We start from the raw sequence: 18,401 nt of genomic DNA, 5'->3' as shown, positions 1-18,401 counted from the left end.
GTAAAGGCTTGTATTTTAAATGGAAAGCTCATATAGCGGTTATGGTCAGTAAACAAGGGAATATCATTGCTACTTCCTCTAATCTTTGAAGGAATGTGACCAGAATCTTGGAATAAACTACAACAATATCAACGATTTGAGGTATGTCTGAATATTTTCTGTCAGCCTCACTCATGCTGCCACTTTGTCCACATGCAAACATCCATCATTTGTATGTATTTGCGTCCAACTATTCATTTAATTATTAAGACAACTAAAGAAAAATGCAAAAACGAAACAGTTCATCGTGGCCATAAAGCGTGGAAATGGTGGAGACACTGACTCAAAGCTAAAACAACATGAGGTCCATAAGTTTAAGAGCATTATCCATCAACCTGATGATATTTCCAGTTGAACCACTGAGGGCGATATTGCATTTCAACATGCAACACTGATTCTTCATTTTTGATTTTTGATATTTTCAAAAATGTGATGTCGTACCTTGGTTTGGATTATTTAATTCAGATTTAACTGTATATGCGTTCTTTTTCTTTATAAGGTCCATTGTTCTTTGGCTAATTCACTAGAATATACAAAATGGACTCACATCTAGTTAAACAGTTTATCAACAGAAGTTGCATGGATGCTGATGATTTGATGGACACTTTATGATGGCGCCAGGCTAAAAAACTAAACGCTCTTACACGCCGAAGACAATTTGACAGACACGAGTGCATTTCACTCCCCTGTGCTGTACGATAAGAAAATAAATTAAAAGAATATTTGTTATCAGCATATACAGTACGTCCATATTGACCTTTCTGGAACATAAAGCACCTTGTGGTCGCTCTCAGCCAGTAGAGAAGAATTTAAATCACGACCAAGAGAATAACCTTAAACATCAATGAGCTCATGTTGAAGACAAAAGCTGGAAGTAACCCAGATATCTCAGGTGGTATCATACTCTATCTCTGCAGTTAGGGGGCTCCACAGTCTGCCTGTGCCCACTGTATACAACCTGAGATGTGTTTTTGGATGGTGAGGATGATTCTTCTGCCTGCCACATCAATTGCCCCTCCTCGAGGATGACTAGCGTTTATCGAATTGAACTGAATTTAATTTAATTCCTTACAGGCACACTGTCCTGATCCAGGGCCTTTTTTTTTCTTCTTCTTCTTCTGCTGGCTTAGAATTACAGCAGTGGCTGTTTTCTTAGTGCAGTTGCTGGAATGTGTGTGTGTGTGTGTGTGTGTGTGTGTGTGTGTGTGTGTGTGTGTGTGTGTGTGTGTGTGTGCCAGCAGAGAGCAATCTAGAACTCAGGGGCAATGGGTGTATTTGGCTCGGAGTCTGCTTGCTTGAAAATACAGAAAGAAAGAAAGAAAGAAAGAGGTCGATTGCTGTCGGAGACAAACGCGTACATGACCGACGGAAACCCCGTTGTTAGTTTATCAGCTTGTTTTTCTGTCGTTCGCCCCCCTTCGTTTAGCTTGTTGTTGTGTTATTGTTAGAACAAAACAACCAAACTGGCCAGTCTGGGGTCCAAATCTGAGAATTTCTTGCTGTCAGTGAGCCTAACGAGGGGAAAAATGTACTCGATCGACAGCATTTTTAAATCATACGGCATCTGTTCTGTTTTAGCGCTAAAAAATGCACCGTGAATCAATTCCTAAAAAGCAGCTGGTTATTTCATCATATGGTGGATATGTGGGCTTGTAATGAAACTATTCTGATTGGGCACCAAGGTGCTTGGCAGGTTTAGTGCTCTGATCCTGACATGCACTCGGTGGCATTAATGTTTTGATTTCAAGCACCAACACGCCCAAATAACCTCCTCTACAAGTCCAACTACTCTGTGTATACATGCGACTGTGCTGTAATGCATCCAGCCAAAGGAAGCTGGATGACTATGCTGTGGCCACGTGAGGCCTTGTAGTCCTTGTCAACACATCTGTGCACCAAACTCCATGCAGATTTTGCAGATTTTTACTTTTTTGTATTATGTTTCTATTATAAGCACCCAGACCCCTTGGACATGTCAACTGAGGGATGCTGGATTTCACCGGGGGGACTTTGGCCCGTTGTTATAGCTGTTTTAAGAAGCACCAGGACGATGCTTTGACCCACGAGACACGCTCAAAATATATCATGTCTGTAGGAAATTATTGCAATTGTCAATCTTGTTTTGGTGTTGTAAGAGTGCATGAATTGTGGGTGACCACTGGGGGCATGGTGACACAGGTCAGTGCAGGCTGATTGCTTTGCTATGAAGCTTTTCTGTGTCATAATGAAAGATAAATGTAGAAACCAGCCCAGACTGGATCCAGCTTGCTTTTATTTGCAGGAGAGTTCACCCACCTTCCTGGGCTGACATGACCCCTCAGGACAGGAATTCTTTTCGGACACATTCACTGATAGCCCCATGCAGTACATGCAGATGTTTTAAGGTACTTCAGGTAGCCCAGGAGTGGTGTTCGGGATGTCAACATGGATTTTTGTTGCGGCCTCGTTATTGTGTTCTACCTCTACCTGATCACCAGACAATAAAACGGTAACGCACAATTTGTTTTGTGATAAATATTTGTTAAAACAGCTCCAAGCTTTTAGTCTGAGGGCACAGGAGACGTTTGATTATCAACCCTTTCAAAAAAGAAGTTTTATCTACTGATGTACTTATCAGAGATATACTTAACAAGGTTATGCTTAAGCATCTTTGGTTTATACTGACAGGTATACAGACAAGTATAAGTATATTTGGCTTGTACTTATACCTAATGTAATATACCTAAATATTCTTGCCTGTTTCTTACCCTACAGACTGTATTCATGTATTCATACTGACTTTGTTTTATAAGCTCATGACTAAGCTTTATATTAAAGTCTTTGCAATAAGTGTTAGTTATTAACTAATAAGACCCTTAAGTCCTATATATAAGATAATTATCAATATTAATAAGTATATATAAATGTTAATAAAAGTGTATTGTTGGATAATAAGACATTTTTGAGAACGTATTGGAAACTTGTAAACAGTTTATAGACTGCTAAAGAACACATTATCAGTTTGTCTTTATTGTTCATAAAAGCGTTAAACAAGTTTATCGAGTTTAACTTGAACTTACACTTTATGCCATTGTTAGAGCTTTACCAAGGTTTCCTGTTGCTTTAGTAGTACACTGTTTGCAGCTATAGAAATAATCTTTTGCAAAACTGTTAATTTGTTTGTTTAAATGGCCTTTTTTCTCAATGTGTTTGTAAAACAGTTGTAAGAAACTCATAAGGCTTTTATTGATCATATTAAAAACGTAAACTTCAAGGTTCATATCATACTTTCTTATAAATACCTCCTATATGTCATTATTTAACAATGTTATATAGTCTTTTTAATTATAATAAGCATCTTGTGAAGACTTATGAAGCACTTTATCCTGGTTATTACAGGTATTTCTATATAAAGTATCACCGTTCTTATATTTTGCCACCCAATGCAACATTTGTTTGAAAACTGTGATGCTAAGGAATCATAAACTGGATTGTGAAACAACCAAAATCCTTGTTTTTTGTTGCTTTGCTCGCAAAGTTCCTGTGAAATGACGGCAAACAACCTGCTGGCCTCCTGACGCACAGGTGAGGGGAGCTGCTCTGCCTTTTCTGTTTTGGCTTTTTGCGCGCGCAGCGGCCGTGCAATTACGGTAACGAAAAAAGGGGGCGGGCTCTGGCCCACATGTGCGTAGCGTTTGATTGACATGGCGGAGTCTCGCAGTACGCGTCGCGCCGCGCCAGCAGACAGTCAGGACAGAGCCGACCCTGGGAATAAAAAAACGCGCAGCCCCGTCTGTTTGAAGATTATTTTATTGCAGCGAGGTGAGTTGTTTTACACTTCTTCCACGGCACCAGCCGGCCCGCTGAGAAGGCGAATGGAGGCCGATGGAGTCGATGTTGAAAAAGTTTTAGAAGTGCGTGTCTTGTGCGAGTGTGTGTGTGAGTTTGGAGAGCCGAGCGCTGACGCCGGCAGTCTGGGCCACTTGGCCAGCGCAAAGGAAAAAGGAAAACTGCTTCACTGACTGCTGCTGTGGAGGAGGAGAAGGAGGAGGAGAGGGGGGCTTGATTAGAAAACTTTTGGGCAAAAATCACCCGTTTCTTTTGTAACAACAAGGGGAAAAAAGCAAAGCAGCGGGGGGGATTATCGCGTTAGTTTATCGAGCGGACGCGTCGCTGGAGCCTGCTCTTTGTGGTCCTCCCGATTTCTCCGCTTTCGCGAAAGAATGTGTTTTTGTCTCCGAGGACTTCAGATGGAGTGAGTGCGCAACAGGAGAGAAAAAAAACCTTCTCTCCGGCTCCTTTCTGCAACAAATCGCAGTTTGTTGCGCCTCGAGTGGCATTGCGGAGACGCTCGGTCGTGTTTGTAGCGGCTCAAAATCAGGAAATGGGCACTTTTTTTTCTTTTTTTAATGGCTGGAAAATAAAGTTGGAGTGGAAGATGCTGAGGCAGTCAGATTTGACAGAGAGGGGGGTTGGCGAGGGGGGTTGCGAAATCATTCAATTGGCTCTATAGGGGGTTATTTTTTGCAGTGGATAACTTGTGGAGGAGTGTTAAGAGGAGCGACTTTCCGTGGAGTTTGTGTGCGGTTGCAGAATGCAGGAAAAAGGGCTTTGGAGAGGGAAAAAAAAAAAAAATCTCAACTCCAGCATATCCTAGCATTCCTTCCAGCCAGTCTCTCCCTCTCTCTCTCTCTCTCTCTCTCTCCCCCTCTCCCTCTCTCCCTCTCAGAAACGACTACGTGTCTGTCTGTTTGTGCAGGGAAGACAAATCTCCCCCTCTCTCTCTCCCTCTCTCTCTCTCTCAGCCTCTCTGATGCAGACGTGGAAATCAAACATTGGTCTCCTGCGTAAAACGATCGATTATCTGCCCTCCACGTACCCACATGAGGAGAAAAAAAAAAAGGGAAAAAAAGACGGCGCGCCGATGGTGCCAAATAAAAGCGCTTGGACTCATCTGTTGAGAGGAGGCGAGCTATGTGGCATCCATAGGTTCGCAAAATTTAAGATGCAAACCAAAAAAAAAAAAGGAACCCCCCCCTCCTTTTCTTTAATTTAATAACAGGACGGAGCGGTTAATTGTCATGCTGTCATAATTAGCGGTGGATGAGGGGGGTGGGGGGGTTATAATTGGGGCTCGCCTGTCCTCTCCTGCTGTGCGCTCTGGATCCAGTGGGCACGTTGGAGAGTATAGGTCTGCGAGGGGGGAAAAAATAACCTAACACATCAAGCGCACGCACGCACGCATACGCACGCGCCAACACGCACGCTTTTTTTTCAGGGGAGAGAGAGAAAGAAGGAGAAATCCGATCCCAAATACATGACGTCAGATGACATTCCTTTGGTGAAAGGCTGATGTGGCCATGTAACTTTTTTTTTTTTTCTGAGAAAAAGTGATAGTCGACTTTTTTTGGGGGGGGGTGGGGGGATGGAAAGGTGTGTTTAGGCTTTAGGTGAGAGAGCAAAGGAATTCTCTCCGTGGTGCATGAATGGGCAATTTATTTTGCTTCCACAAGTCAGAGGCATCAAAGAGTCTTAGCATCAAAAAGTTTGGGGCTGCAGACAGTCAGCCAAGGTAAGGATGGACAGCAGGAAGTCAAGATGGAGACGTAATTTCCCTCTGGTTTGTCTCTTAAGGTCTTTCAGGACTTCACAATCTGGCCTCAACATTTACTTAGCCCTCTTCACACTCCGCAGCCCCGGGATGTGTTTTTCTTTTTGTTTCTTACGCTTCAGTCGAGGTTGTTTATCAAGGCCTGCAGCTCCCGTTGTGTTGCAAGTGAAACCAGCGCTGAAGGGGCTGCAGGATTTTTCCACCGGTCGTGGAAATGAAGGACTTCTGGTGAAGAAGTCGTGTAGGTCCGAAGTTCAAACTGCTGAGCTGATGGCGAAGTGGGCCTGCAGCTAACTTTAAATTAAAGGAAGAGTTTGCTCCAAAATGATAATTCAGTCATTATCTCCTCATCTCCATAGAAAGTCTGTTTAAGTTTCTCAAAACATCCTTCAAAACATCCACAGACAGTGTTGCAGCCATCTCAAACAACTTGAAGTAGACAGGGACATAAAATGCAAATTGCAAGTCTCCGGAAGCCCAGAGATCCCGAATTGATTTGAAGATGTTATCTGCACCTTTTCAAAGCCAAAACCTTCACTGTAGACAGCTAAAAGCATTAGCATGCACCCTGCTTGGTAAAGGTGCACAAGCTCGACTGTGCTACTCTTTCTTTGAAGAGTCTTGGAGTACATCGGACAGGTTGCATGGAGCAATTTTACTTTTAAAAAAAAAAAAAAGTTAAAACAAGTCTCCAGCTCCTGCAGCGCTGTTTTGCCATGGAGCTCCAGAAAAATGTTTTGTTGATTATGACTTTTTTGGGTGAACTTTTCCTTTAAAGCTACACTGTGCAGCTCTCTGGAGAAAGACAGTTGATCGTTGAGTCTCACAGTCTTGGTGGCTCAAAGCATCGGGATTTGACGAACGGGGGATGAGACACACCAATCAGCTGTCGCTCTCCAGAAAGTTACGTGTTGTAGCTTTAATCGATGAAACTCTGAGGTTATAAAATGTCAAGAACTGGTGAAAAATGCTCAAACTGACGTCGTCAGATTGCGTCTTCTCAAGGACAAAGAAAAGCAGCAGACCCTTGTATTTAAGTTTGTTTGGCATCTTTGCTTCGACAATGACCGAAAAGATTAATGAAGCTCATTGGGGATAAGTGCAATCCATATTTTCAAAGCAGAAACTGTGTTTTCATGGGTTAAGCGCTACACCCATATCCCTCTTAACACAAGCAGAATGAGGTTTATATCGCCGAACACTGTTCTCTCAGAGTTAAGCCTCTTTGGCTTCAACATTTATACACAATAAGAATGTAAACAAAGCTCATTGGTCGGCATTTGAAAAGTTATGAAAGCCCTCTTAGGTTGTTCGTGTTTTTGTAACAAATTCAATAAGAGCTTTGGATGAAAACTGATTTCAGCGCTTTGAGTTTTTTTAAGCTTTTTTTCTTCTTCTTCTTTTTTTTTAATTCTTCATATTTGTGTTTAGTCGGCTGTTCGGAGAGCCAGGAATGCGGTGCTAGAGGATGTTCAACAGGATAATGTAAGCAGGGATTTTCACTCAAACTGATGCAACAGCAAGCAAGTGAATTTCCTCCCCCGGTTTAAGTCTGCCACTTGTAAAATAACCCCCCCCCCCTTTTTTTTTTTTTTTTCTCTCCTGTGTGCTTTCTTAAATCAAACGCACTGCAATTATATAACAGAACAGAAAGAACAGTGTTTAGACTGGAGCCAGGTTGAAGGAGGGTAGCCATTGTTGCCGTGGCCTTTCTCTGTCTCTCACATGAATAGGCACAGGGTTGAATGACGCTTTATATAAGTTAATGACCTGTGCTGTGTAACCATTGCGGCTCAGTCACACAGGTGCAACAGGTACAACAACATCACAAAGTCCACTTGTTGTGCTTTCTTTTACAGATGTGTTTGCTCGACAAGTTTTCCTTCTTCCAGTGACGCAGATTTGACGGACTGGTTTTGTTTTAGTGAAAAGTGGAAGATGTTCAGCCTCTAATATCCTCAGACAGGTTATTCTAAGAGCAATGAGGAAGTTTCATGTGGGACTCGTGATGCCAACAGCATCTGTCTCCATCTAACCTCCGGCCCGATCTGGCTTCTCCGCTTTCTACCCGTGAGGGCTCGCGGCTCGCTGTTGGCCCAATAAAAGCTTCAGGTGTGCCTGGTCGAAATGGGGTCAGGGAAGGGCCGGGGTTGATGCTAGCCATTGTGCGAGTGTGCATGTGTGACTGACTGGTAACCTAGAACATGTTATCCGAGGGTTAGTGTTACCGTGCAGTGCTTGTGTATCAGGGACAGTAGCTGGAGCGGCTATAGAGTTACCCAGACGAGACAATGCAGCTGTGGAAAGTGTGTGAGGGCATGTGAAAGAGAGGTGAGGAACAAGAGGAGAGCTTCACATGAACCTCCTCACTGTTTGTTTCTTTTTAGGTGGCTTTTTCCAGGCGTTAAAGCTCGTATAACGCTATCGTGGAGGCTATAGCTGCTAAACCTTTGTCCGTTAACATGTGCTGTACATTTCTGAAGGCACTGATTGATATTTGTGAGAGGAAAAAAAAAAGCTTTGTGCCATTGATTGAGAAAAATGAAATGAACCATGAAAATAGCTCTAAAAAAGATGTGTGGAGAACTAGTTGCAGCATCCAAATGTGAAGATTTGCTGCTTGCCCTTGTTTGTTTTGTTGTTTTTGCAATAATGAACTGAAACTTCAGGTTTTGGATCATTTCGGCGCCACGGCGAGCTGCATTTCTTTTGTCGCTGCTTTCAGACGTTTTCTACACTAAAAGTCATCAATTAATCCAGAAAATAATTGTCAGATTAATCGATAATGAAAATTGTTGGTTGCAGCCCCAGTGGTGATATAGCTAATTGTACAGGTGCATAAAACCCTGGAGCTTTAGATATTCAGCATCCATTTATCATCTGCAATTTTGGCTATGTCTGCCAATACATCTATAATTACCCTTTTCAATATACTGATAATGATCGTCCAAAATGATCCACGTGGCTCTGAGCAGCTTCTCGTATTAGTTGGACGCCGCTCCTGTGTACATTACTAAACTATGTCTGCAGTCTGTAGAAGGTCTGCTATCAGCTGGACCATCTGTTTCTCCAAATGCAACAGGTGTGTTTCCCAGAAAGATTGCTGCCTTCGCTCCACTGTTACTGTAGCGGAGGTGCGGTCTGGTCAACCCGTTTCCTGCTTCCTTCTTTTCGGAATCGTGGAGGCGTTCCCGTTCGCTGAGGTCAAGGGTTCGACACCTGGAGAGTTTCTGCAGTTTCTCTTCCTCTCGTGTCCTGCTAACCCCTCTGTCCTGATGGTGCACAGTAAAGCACACAGGATCTCCCTGTGGTGGAGCAACCCGTCAATGTTGCGGCCCGCTGGGACGTATGATGGAGTGCAGAGGAGCTCTCTCTCCCTCCACTTACGTGACCCAGTGTTTCATTTACATTAAAAACAAGTGCTGCAATAAATTCACGCAAGAAATGAATTATTCATTATTAGGGCTGCAAATAACAATGACTTTCACTGCTGATAAATCTGCTGTATTTTATTAAAGCTTAAGAAAATAGTGTAAAAAAGGTCCGTTTAAATGTCCCAAAGACTTTGAAAATGCAAATGTGGATCCAATCAACAGTCCAAAACTTGAAGCTATTCAATTTACAGTCATAAGTGACAAAGAAAACAAGCATATCCTCACATTAAAGAAACCAAACCTTGAATTTTTGCTTGAAAAACATTACAAGCAACTTTTTAAGAAAGTAAAACAACAAAACAGTCGAAGAAATACACTGAGCTTTATTCAGAAGTTTCCTACTGTTTGTATTGATCAGTGAATAATGTTAAAATGATGCTGCTCCTCTTACAATCAATAGGGCTGGCTGTTCAACCAAACACACACATAGTGGACGGTATCATCCAGACAGAGCAGTAAAAACACTGTTGGATGTTGTTGTACAACGAGCAGGTTGAGAGTCCTTGGTTTGTTTTGTCTGATCCTGGTCATTTTATATGTGCATGAGTGAACAATGTGTGATGCATTTGCGGTCACTGTTTGACTTTAATTTGTAATCGATACCTCTAAGGTTAAATTCTGGTCAGCCACAGCTCTTTGTTATATCAAACAGAAACCTAATAAGAGCTGTATGTAGGTGCGAAGTCCAAAAACAGAAACCAGCTTTATGTCTTAGCTTGTGACAGCAGCTGGTTATCTGCTGCTCGATGCTTTCACTTTCTATTTCCCAGCTTTTTCCTCTGCTGCTTGTCAGACTCTCTCTGTCTCTCTCTCTCTCTGTCTCTCTCTCTGTCTCTCTCTCTCTGTCTCGCTCTCTCTGTCTCGCTCGCTCTCTGTTTCTCGCCGTCTCTTTCTCTCCCATATGAACGGCGGCCTTTTTGTTGAAGTATCCCAGCATCTCATGTTTGCTTGGCACGGAGCTGTAATGTTTACCCTCCTCCTCTCTTTCTTTCCGCCTCCCTCCCTTCTACCTCCTTCCCTTCCTCTCCCGTTCTCCGGAGCCCCTTTTTTTTTGTCTCCCTTGATAATTTCCTGCATTGTTGACAGTTGATTTAGAAGAAGATAAAAGAAGCCTTTCAACTTCTCTGCTCCCTCCCCTCTCCTTTCTCATTGCCCTCTCCTCTCCTCTCCTCTCTTATAACATAATGTGTAACGGCAAACAATCTCAGCCATGTTTATCTGTGGTTTTTTTTACAAGTTTCAGTGGAGAAACGTGATACCTCCTCTGACTGACGATCATTGCTGGCATTAAATCTCCCCGAGGACTGTTGTTGAAGGTCACCGAAGTTCTCAGCTATCCTAAACTTTGTGCCGACAAAAAAGCAACAGTCTAGGAGGCATGATTAGATTTCAACCGAGCAGCTTCACAACAAGTCATTACTTCATTTAATGGCTTATATGATAATAATAATTTGGTGTGGGGCCGCAGCTAATGATTATTTTCACCGTTGATTAATCTGTTGATCATTTTTTTGTGATTGTTAAGTCTCCGTCACAACTTCCCAAAGCTAAAGCTGTCCTCAAAAGTCTTGTGATGTCTGACTAACAGTCCAAAGATGCAGCATGTTTCATGCATGGTGGCAACTCAAGGTGCTTCTATACAAAGTAACACAAAAAAGGAAATGTAAAAAGTAGATTGATATATGAATATTGGATGCGATAATTGATCGACCTGTAGTATATACATACTGTACATTTACATACATGTAAATATTGTTATAATTTACCCTTACTTGTACTTTTGATAAGTTAATTTAATATCGGATACTTTAAGATTTTTACTCAAGTGCTATTTTTACGAGTGCCTTAAAAATACATGTCTAGTAACACTGCTCAAAGGTGAGAATTTTTGTTATTTTCCGTGTCATATGAGAGCAGATCAAACGACTGTTGGTTGGACAAAGATAAAAAATGAAAGACATCCCCTTGAGCTAGAAAACACTGCTTTAGGTGTATTATGATTACACTGTTTTATGGTGCTTAATAGACCAAACATTTAGTAATGCAGACGCAATTCTGTGGATTAAATGATGATGAAAACAATCATTAGTTGGAGCATTAATTCTGTGCAACAACAACAAAAAGTTAAAAGATCTATCATTGAACATTATTTATATATTAAAACAGTGTTTTAGATGGACACAGTACAGTGAAACAGCGGCAAGCGCCATGGACTTTTTGTGCAAATCTGAGCACTGTTAGCGCTGGTTTGATACGTTAGAATACACAACATTGTGTGCACATGATGCAACGCGTGACTTTCACTTCTCCAGCTGGTGATTTGAGTCGTTGCTCATCACTCGGTGTCTTTGGAAAGGTCACAGCTGTGTGGCTGCAGTAGAGACGACAGCGAGAGGGAAAGGCTGAGTGACGCTGGAGGAAGGGAGCAGACGATGGAATAAAAGGATCGCGACAAAGAGATAAAATGTTTGGATTCCATAAGTTAGGCTGCCGAGTTTCTCATCAAGTTCTCGTGAGTTGGTCAAGTTTTGTGGATGTGTCGTGCGCGCAGAAAATCTGAAGTGATTCAGTTCATAGAAATAGCTTGTTGAAGAGCTGCCTCTGGTGTGAGTCTGTGTGTGTGTTTGTGTGCGTGGTCAGCTGGCTAAAGGGATCAAGTGTGCACCTGTACACACACACACACCACCGACTTAACACATATGCATGAAACATACACACACACGCAGAGTTAACTTTACGTGCCTGCATTAGCATGCCAGGCGTGTTGGTGTTGCTAGTTGGCAGGCCCATGGAAAGTTCCGCCGGTCGTTAATGGCTGCTTTTATGCCTCACTGTGAGCGTTATGAGCGTGTATCTCGAGGGTCTGCGCTGGAAAAGGGGTCCGAGTGTGTGTGTGTGTGTGTGTGTGTGTGTGTGTGTGTGTGTTGGAGTGAGGAACTGAATCTGTAACTGCTTATATTTCTGATTATTATGTGGCTGGAGCTGGAAGTGTTACATGCACACGCCTTAAAGTATGCTTCCTTCTGTGTGTGTGTGTGTGTGTGTGTGTGTGTGTGTGTGTATGCTGTCACATGCTCATGCCGTCGCGTGTTGGTGGGTTTGCAGGGCCACAGTTGATGGTTCTGCTGAAGGAGGAAGTAGGTGTTTTTTAATGCAAAGCCACATGTTTTATTGCTTTCCCTTGTTAAACCACCCTCCTTCTCCTCTTCCTCCTCCTCCTCCTCTGCCCCCCCCCCCCCCCCCCCCTCAAGGCAATGCAGACACACTCCGACCCCTCCCTTCCCTTCCCGTCCTCTCACCCCGTCTTCCCCCACCCGTCCCAGCTCCGCATACCTGCTATTTCTCCTTTTTTGCTCTTTTGCCACGAGGTAGTTTTCAAAAAGTTTCTTCCACATTGAAATTCATATCCCGGGGCACAGTGGGAAAATAGCCAGATTATCTATTTCACACTCACCCAACTCTGTTATGTCGTCAAAGTCATATGTCTAATAAAACAAAATGATAAGGTGATTTGATCACAGCCCATAAACAGTCTACAAAAACAAACAGCAATGTGTGCGCCGCTTGACTGAGATATCGATCGAATCGCGACTTCATGCGTGCAAAATCACATAAACAGAAAAACATAAATACAGTTTAATGGCGACAACACCTGTGTTGTGTTATCGGCTGTACCCACTTTCAAAATAAGGGCGCCTAATTGTGTTTACGCAGGCGTTATTATGTCGGAAAAAAGCTTTACTCACATCAGGGAGAGTTAAAAAAGCTAATTTGTAGGTTTAAAGGTTGCATTGCTGTTGATGTGGGCTCCCTTATTTTCCTTCATTTCGGCCCTCCTTGCCCTTAAGCCGGACCCCCCACAAATCACCGAAACATCCCAAACACACATCCACCCACACACCCACACACACACAGAGGCAAGCAGGCACAAACACACACACTGCCACACATCCCTGAACCAGTGTGTGAAATCCTGAGGCTGATTGAGGAGGAGGAATGTGACCTTGTGACCCCAGGCTGTGGGGAGGGGTGTTATAAGTGTGTGTGTGTGTGTGTGTGTGTATGTGTGTGTGTGAGAGTGTGTGTGTGTTTGATGTTAGGGAGCAAGTGATTGTATGTACACTTTCCATTGGCCTGCTATTCCCAGAAGTGTCCTCTCTCATTTTTCAGTTTTCTTCTAATGGATTAAACAGTGCTGCCTGCTCTGTAGACACACACACACACACACACACACACACACACACACACACACACACACACACACACACACACACACACACACACACAGGCACAGGCACATTCATAAACACAACTATGAGTTAGTCATGGAATTAGGCATGTAAAGAGCCATTCATTCATGATTTGCTTGCTTCTGTGTGTGTGTGAGAGAAAGGGAACGAAATCGTGTGTGTGTGTGTGTGTGTGTGTGTGTGTGTGTGTGTGTGTGTGTGTGTGCATCCCTCAGACTCAGTTGTTGTCTTGTCTGTGAGAGAGGAGACAGGTTTCTCATGTAGGTGTGACTAAATAGTCTTTCTCTCTCAGCACCCACACACTCACACACACTCACACACACACACACACACACCACCCACCGAGCGAGCTTTTTCATGGCCCATAAAACTGATGATCTGAATGTCTCTCGGTGGTTTGTCTGCGTCTCCACGCTCGTCCATCCGAGAATGCGAGTCTGTTCATTTGTCTGTATCTGTGTGTGTGTGTGTGTGTGTGAATTCACTTCTTGACTTGGCATAGCTGTCTTAATTAAGACTCATGGCATGCAGCCCCGATGGAGCTCGGCATTAGTGGCAGAGGCATGCTGTGTGTGCAGGCCTGGACGGCAGCAGGTCTGCTGGCAGTGAATGCGGGCTTATTGTCTGGACTCTGCAGTTGTCCTCCTTCGCTCCTCTTTACTGGCCGCCTGTAATGTAGAGCTGATTAGGATGATTGTAGGTCATTGCATTGAAATACATGGTAGCGCGGTGGTCCGTGAGCCAGAGAGCAGTCTGCAATTTTGATAAAACTTTATTAATTGTTCAGCTCCGATTCAAAACACCACACATGTACTTAATGTCTGCTGCAAAGTGCACAAACACCTTTTTTTTTTTTTTTTTTGCAAGAAATGAGATCTAATGTAAGATAAGTGCTAAAGCTAACACTTCCCCAAGCAAATGACTTGTGCATACACACACACACAAACACACACGTACGTGTGCATCATGCTCAGTGTCTGATCCCTCTCTGTGGTATGAGGGTTTTGGGGTTTGACTCCAGGCACCCAGTCGCTGAGATGTTTATTGTGCATTGTACAGTAAAAGTTTCACTTTTTCCTCCTCAGTTTTACCAGAAGCCAAATCACACAGCACATATGCTGAGTGTGCATGTGAAGTCCTCCTCCATGAGGAACTATACATTAAGTAATCTTCCGCCCTGTGGTGTTGCGGTGTGGAGGGCTCAGCTGTAAGTTTACTGGCACAAGCGCAAGACTGAAAGTATTGTCTGATGTTTGCCAGGGTGTACAATCCACAATGTGCGGTGTTGTACGTGTGTTTACGCATGTGTGTGTGCGCATGCTTGTTTTTGTGCAACGGAGTTCAACCATGCCTGTGCACCCCATCGGTGTGTGTTTATGTGGGTGTGTGCCCGCCTGTGTCTGTGTGCCGATGTGCGCAGTGAGGAGGAAGTGGCTGTGTTTGTTTAAACTAAGCACGCTCAGCCATGTGGGACAATTTAGCGGGAATGAGAACCCTGCCCCCCCCCAACTCAACCCTCCCCTCACCCTTCCCCAAGCCTGCAACGCTCCCCCCCCTCACCTCACCCCACCCTACCCCAAAACCGTCTGAATGGGCGGCTTTCTTTTGAAGGCTGAGGGGTTGTTTGGGAAGTAGGTCCAATAGTGTGGGGGGGGGGGTTGAGGGCAGGGAGGTGGGAAGCATGTGAGGAAGAGGGAGGGCAGGGGAGTGCTCAGACAGGTTAAAGTGGGACAGGAGAGGAGTAGAGGAGGAGATGAGGGAGTAGAGGGAGAGGAGGGAGGCTGAGAGGAGGGGTGAGGAGCGCTGGTGCATAGAAATGGGAAAAAAGTGTAACTAATGTTCATTGGCCAATGGGCCTTTCTTGGGAAAACCGTGCAACCACCAAAGTCAGACACAACACGCATGCTGCCTTATCTGAGCCGCCACTTGAAAAGGATCCGGCTCTGCAGGCAGAGCCTTGTATTTACGCTAAAGGGCTGTATTACATGGAACCAACTGCATTTCATAGCAATAAAGGAAGGACTTAGAAGAGTCGGTGGGAGGAGCTAATGCAGAGCTGGTGCTGTGTGACCTGCCTTTACCCACTAAGCCTTTATGTCCACATTACAGATGACCATTCTCAAAAAGCTCACTGTGTTAATATTTCGTAAAAGTACCAACAGTCAGTATATCACAATATTATTTCCGGGCCACATCACGTTTTCGGAAGGTTACTTTGGGAATGTAATAGGTTACAGATTACAAGTAAATGCAGGTACAGCTCCTTGTAAGCCGTCCTACCCTTGATGGTGTTTAACTTGAATTTGTCCTGACAGCTTCGTTCGCCCGCATTGTTCAGAAATATGCCAAAAAAGTCTGTATGGTGAAAAGACGCAAAGCAACAGACTGAAAGTGTTATTCTATATATAAGCTTATTAGAGAGATGAGATGAGATGAGATGTTATGGATTACAATTCAATTTATTTAACACCAACACTGATCATATAATAAGAAAACAGATAGTGTTGGTGAGCGTCTGATGCATGCGTACGTCCTCCTGTGAGCCCACAGTGTGCATCCCTTTGTGATTGTAAGTGTGTGTATGTGAGGAAGAGAAAAAGCCAGACAAAGACAGATTGTTTGAACCTGAGCTGAGTTCATTCTGTCTTCATATCTCCATGGTGACAAGAGGAGAAATGACTTTGAGATAACTTAGTATAAAAAAAATTAACTCCACGGCAGTCTAACTTTTTCTTCTACTGTTTTCCTGTCTTTGTGCTTTCTATGAGTTTTTCTACCTTTATTTTCAGCGACTTGTTTGTATCCGTCTGCCTTTGTGCTTGACTATCACTGGAAGTTCAATAAAACACAACCTTCATTTTCTTTTTCAAATTAAACTGCACTAGCAGTTCAGACACGAGCACACCTGGAGGAATGCGCATCTTTCGCATTCGGTCCGCGGGTTAAAGATCAGAAGTTCAGTGGTGCTGCAAAAAATGGTGCTCGGGGCTACAGGTTTCGAGAATTGGTGGAGGTATGCGCTCTACCGAGTTCCACTGTAGTTGCATATCATATCCTTAATGCAAATATTGAACAATGTTAATGCACATTGCTGATTTTCCTCATTTCATGCAGGCCTAGCTGTTAGCTGTGATAGGCTCCAAACTGGACGACCCCGGCTCTTATGTAACATTATTAGCACGTTAGCCTTGCCAAGCCAGCACCCAGATGGCTTGTGTGTGCATCTCCGCAGCCTGTCATATTACCCACCCGACAGTCAGCCCAACTCAGCCTTTTAGTCTCCTGGCTTGGGGAACCAGCCTCCATGTGTGTGGCCAGACTGAGCCTTGGAGATCCAAGGTGTTAGGGAGGGGTTTGCTGTGAGCTCTCCTCAGGCTGAGCGCTCCTCTCTGGGCTGCACAGCGCTCAGCCCTCAGCCTTTCTGGATCTGATGGAGAAAAGTCTGAACTGTGGTGAAGCAGGAGGAGGGGGGGAGGCAGGGAGGGCGGGATTAGAGGGAGAAGGAGAGAGAGAGAGAGGGAGAGAGAGAGGGAGACAGGGAGGAGGGGGAGAAAAAAAGGACAAAAGGAGAAGAAAAATCTGGGAAGCTCTGCCATGAAGAAGAGTGAGTCATGTTCATGTGCTTGTGGGAGAATAGCCACTTCCTCTGTATTAAACACACACAAACACCAACAAAGTACAGCGTTTTCTTAAGGCAGTCTGGCGTATTGACAGGAAGAAATGTGGATGGCAACAGTGCCAGTCGTGAGGATGTCGGAGATGTTGGAGCCATCGACGATGCCGATGGAAGTCGTGAAGACACCCGTTTTAATGATGATGATTAGGGCGGGGTGGCTTCATGTTTTTGCCAGCCTGTAAACAATTTAGGCGTGTGTGTGGTCACCGGTTTTGTGGGACCAGGCCTCGAACATCTGTAAGTCAAAGGAGCTCTCAGTCGGAGGAAAAGAGCGAGAGTCTGGCGGTCCCCGGCTGATGTAATTGGTGGAAACGTCAGTGTCTGTGACTGGGATAAACGCGATCACAAAGTCACTTTGTCTCCGCGCGTTTGACTGTTTGCGTCGCCTCTGTTTATACTCTCACTCCCACACAATGACCCACATTATTTCACTCGATTATTTCCTCCCTTCTGCTCGCGTCTTCTTCTCACACACAGGAGACATCGAGAAGATATACATCTCCCTTTTCCTCTCCTCTTCTCTGGAGTTACGTCGCTGCTACGTGGCTACGTGGCAAGCATTGGACTGTCAGGGCCTCTACTGTGGGTTTACTGCCTGCTGGCCCCCAGCCCAACCACACACACACACACACACACACACACACACACACACACACACACAAAATAACACGCACACACATAGACACACAGCCAGCCCACAGCCTTACAGCTGCAGGAGGGAGGGCTCGCTGGCAGATGCACACATCTGCTCGAGCTAGCTGCGCTGTCCTCATGTGAAGCTAACGGCTAACGCAGAACTCCCAGTGCAACACACAGAGCTGATTGTAGACGAGCGGGCCGGGGGAAAAAAAAAAAAAAAAAAAGAAGTGTAGGGCATGTTTCAAACTCTCTTAGCTTGACTCTTTATTTGCCGGACTCATTGAATTATCTCTGCACTCGCACACACACACTCACACACTCACTGCCTGCTGTCTGTGGTATGACAGGCAGGACTAATGTTTGTTCTGGAGCAATAACACAATTAGGATTCCACACATTTCTCTCTCCACACACACTCGGCCCCCTCGTCCCCCTCCTCCCCTATTCACTCCCTTCTCCTCTTTCCTCTCCTCCTCCCATCTTTCCTCCCTGCCCTTCTCTCAGTTAACAGATCGCTGTCAATTCCGCCTTGCGCAGACGGACAACAGATAATATTGATTCGATAACACCGAGTTGCTTTGTTTTTGATAAAACTACAGGGCTGTGTCGGTCACGTGTGTGTGTGTGTGTGTGTGTGTGTGTGGATGTACTTTATTCCTGGCACTGCTCTTCTATTCGGTCCACTGCTCTTCCGCTTAGGGTTTGATGCAGGTGATCTTCCGCCGTACACCAATTAACCTTTCTCTCTCTGTCTCACACACACTGGAACGACT

General features: G+C 44.4%; 1 protein-coding gene across 1 annotated transcript in view; it reads left to right on the top strand.

Moving 5' to 3' along the window:
* The first annotated feature begins 3,750 nt into the window (after window positions 1–3,750).
* The window catches only part of fndc3ba (fibronectin type III domain containing 3Ba), a 96,344-nt gene continuing 81,693 nt past the window's right edge, over window positions 3,751–18,401 (top strand). The window contains exon 1 of the mRNA XM_084381819.1: window positions 3,751–3,840. The gene's annotated coding sequence lies outside the window, so the exon portion shown is untranslated. The remainder of the gene's footprint in view (window positions 3,841–18,401) is intronic.

Source organism: Pagrus pagrus (assembly GCF_965226575.1).
Source record: "Pagrus pagrus genome assembly, chromosome: 18".
Lineage (NCBI taxonomy): Eukaryota > Metazoa > Chordata > Actinopteri > Spariformes > Sparidae > Pagrus > Pagrus pagrus.
Note: the sequence above shows the minus strand (reverse complement) of the source record. Positions and strands in the feature narration are given on the sequence as shown.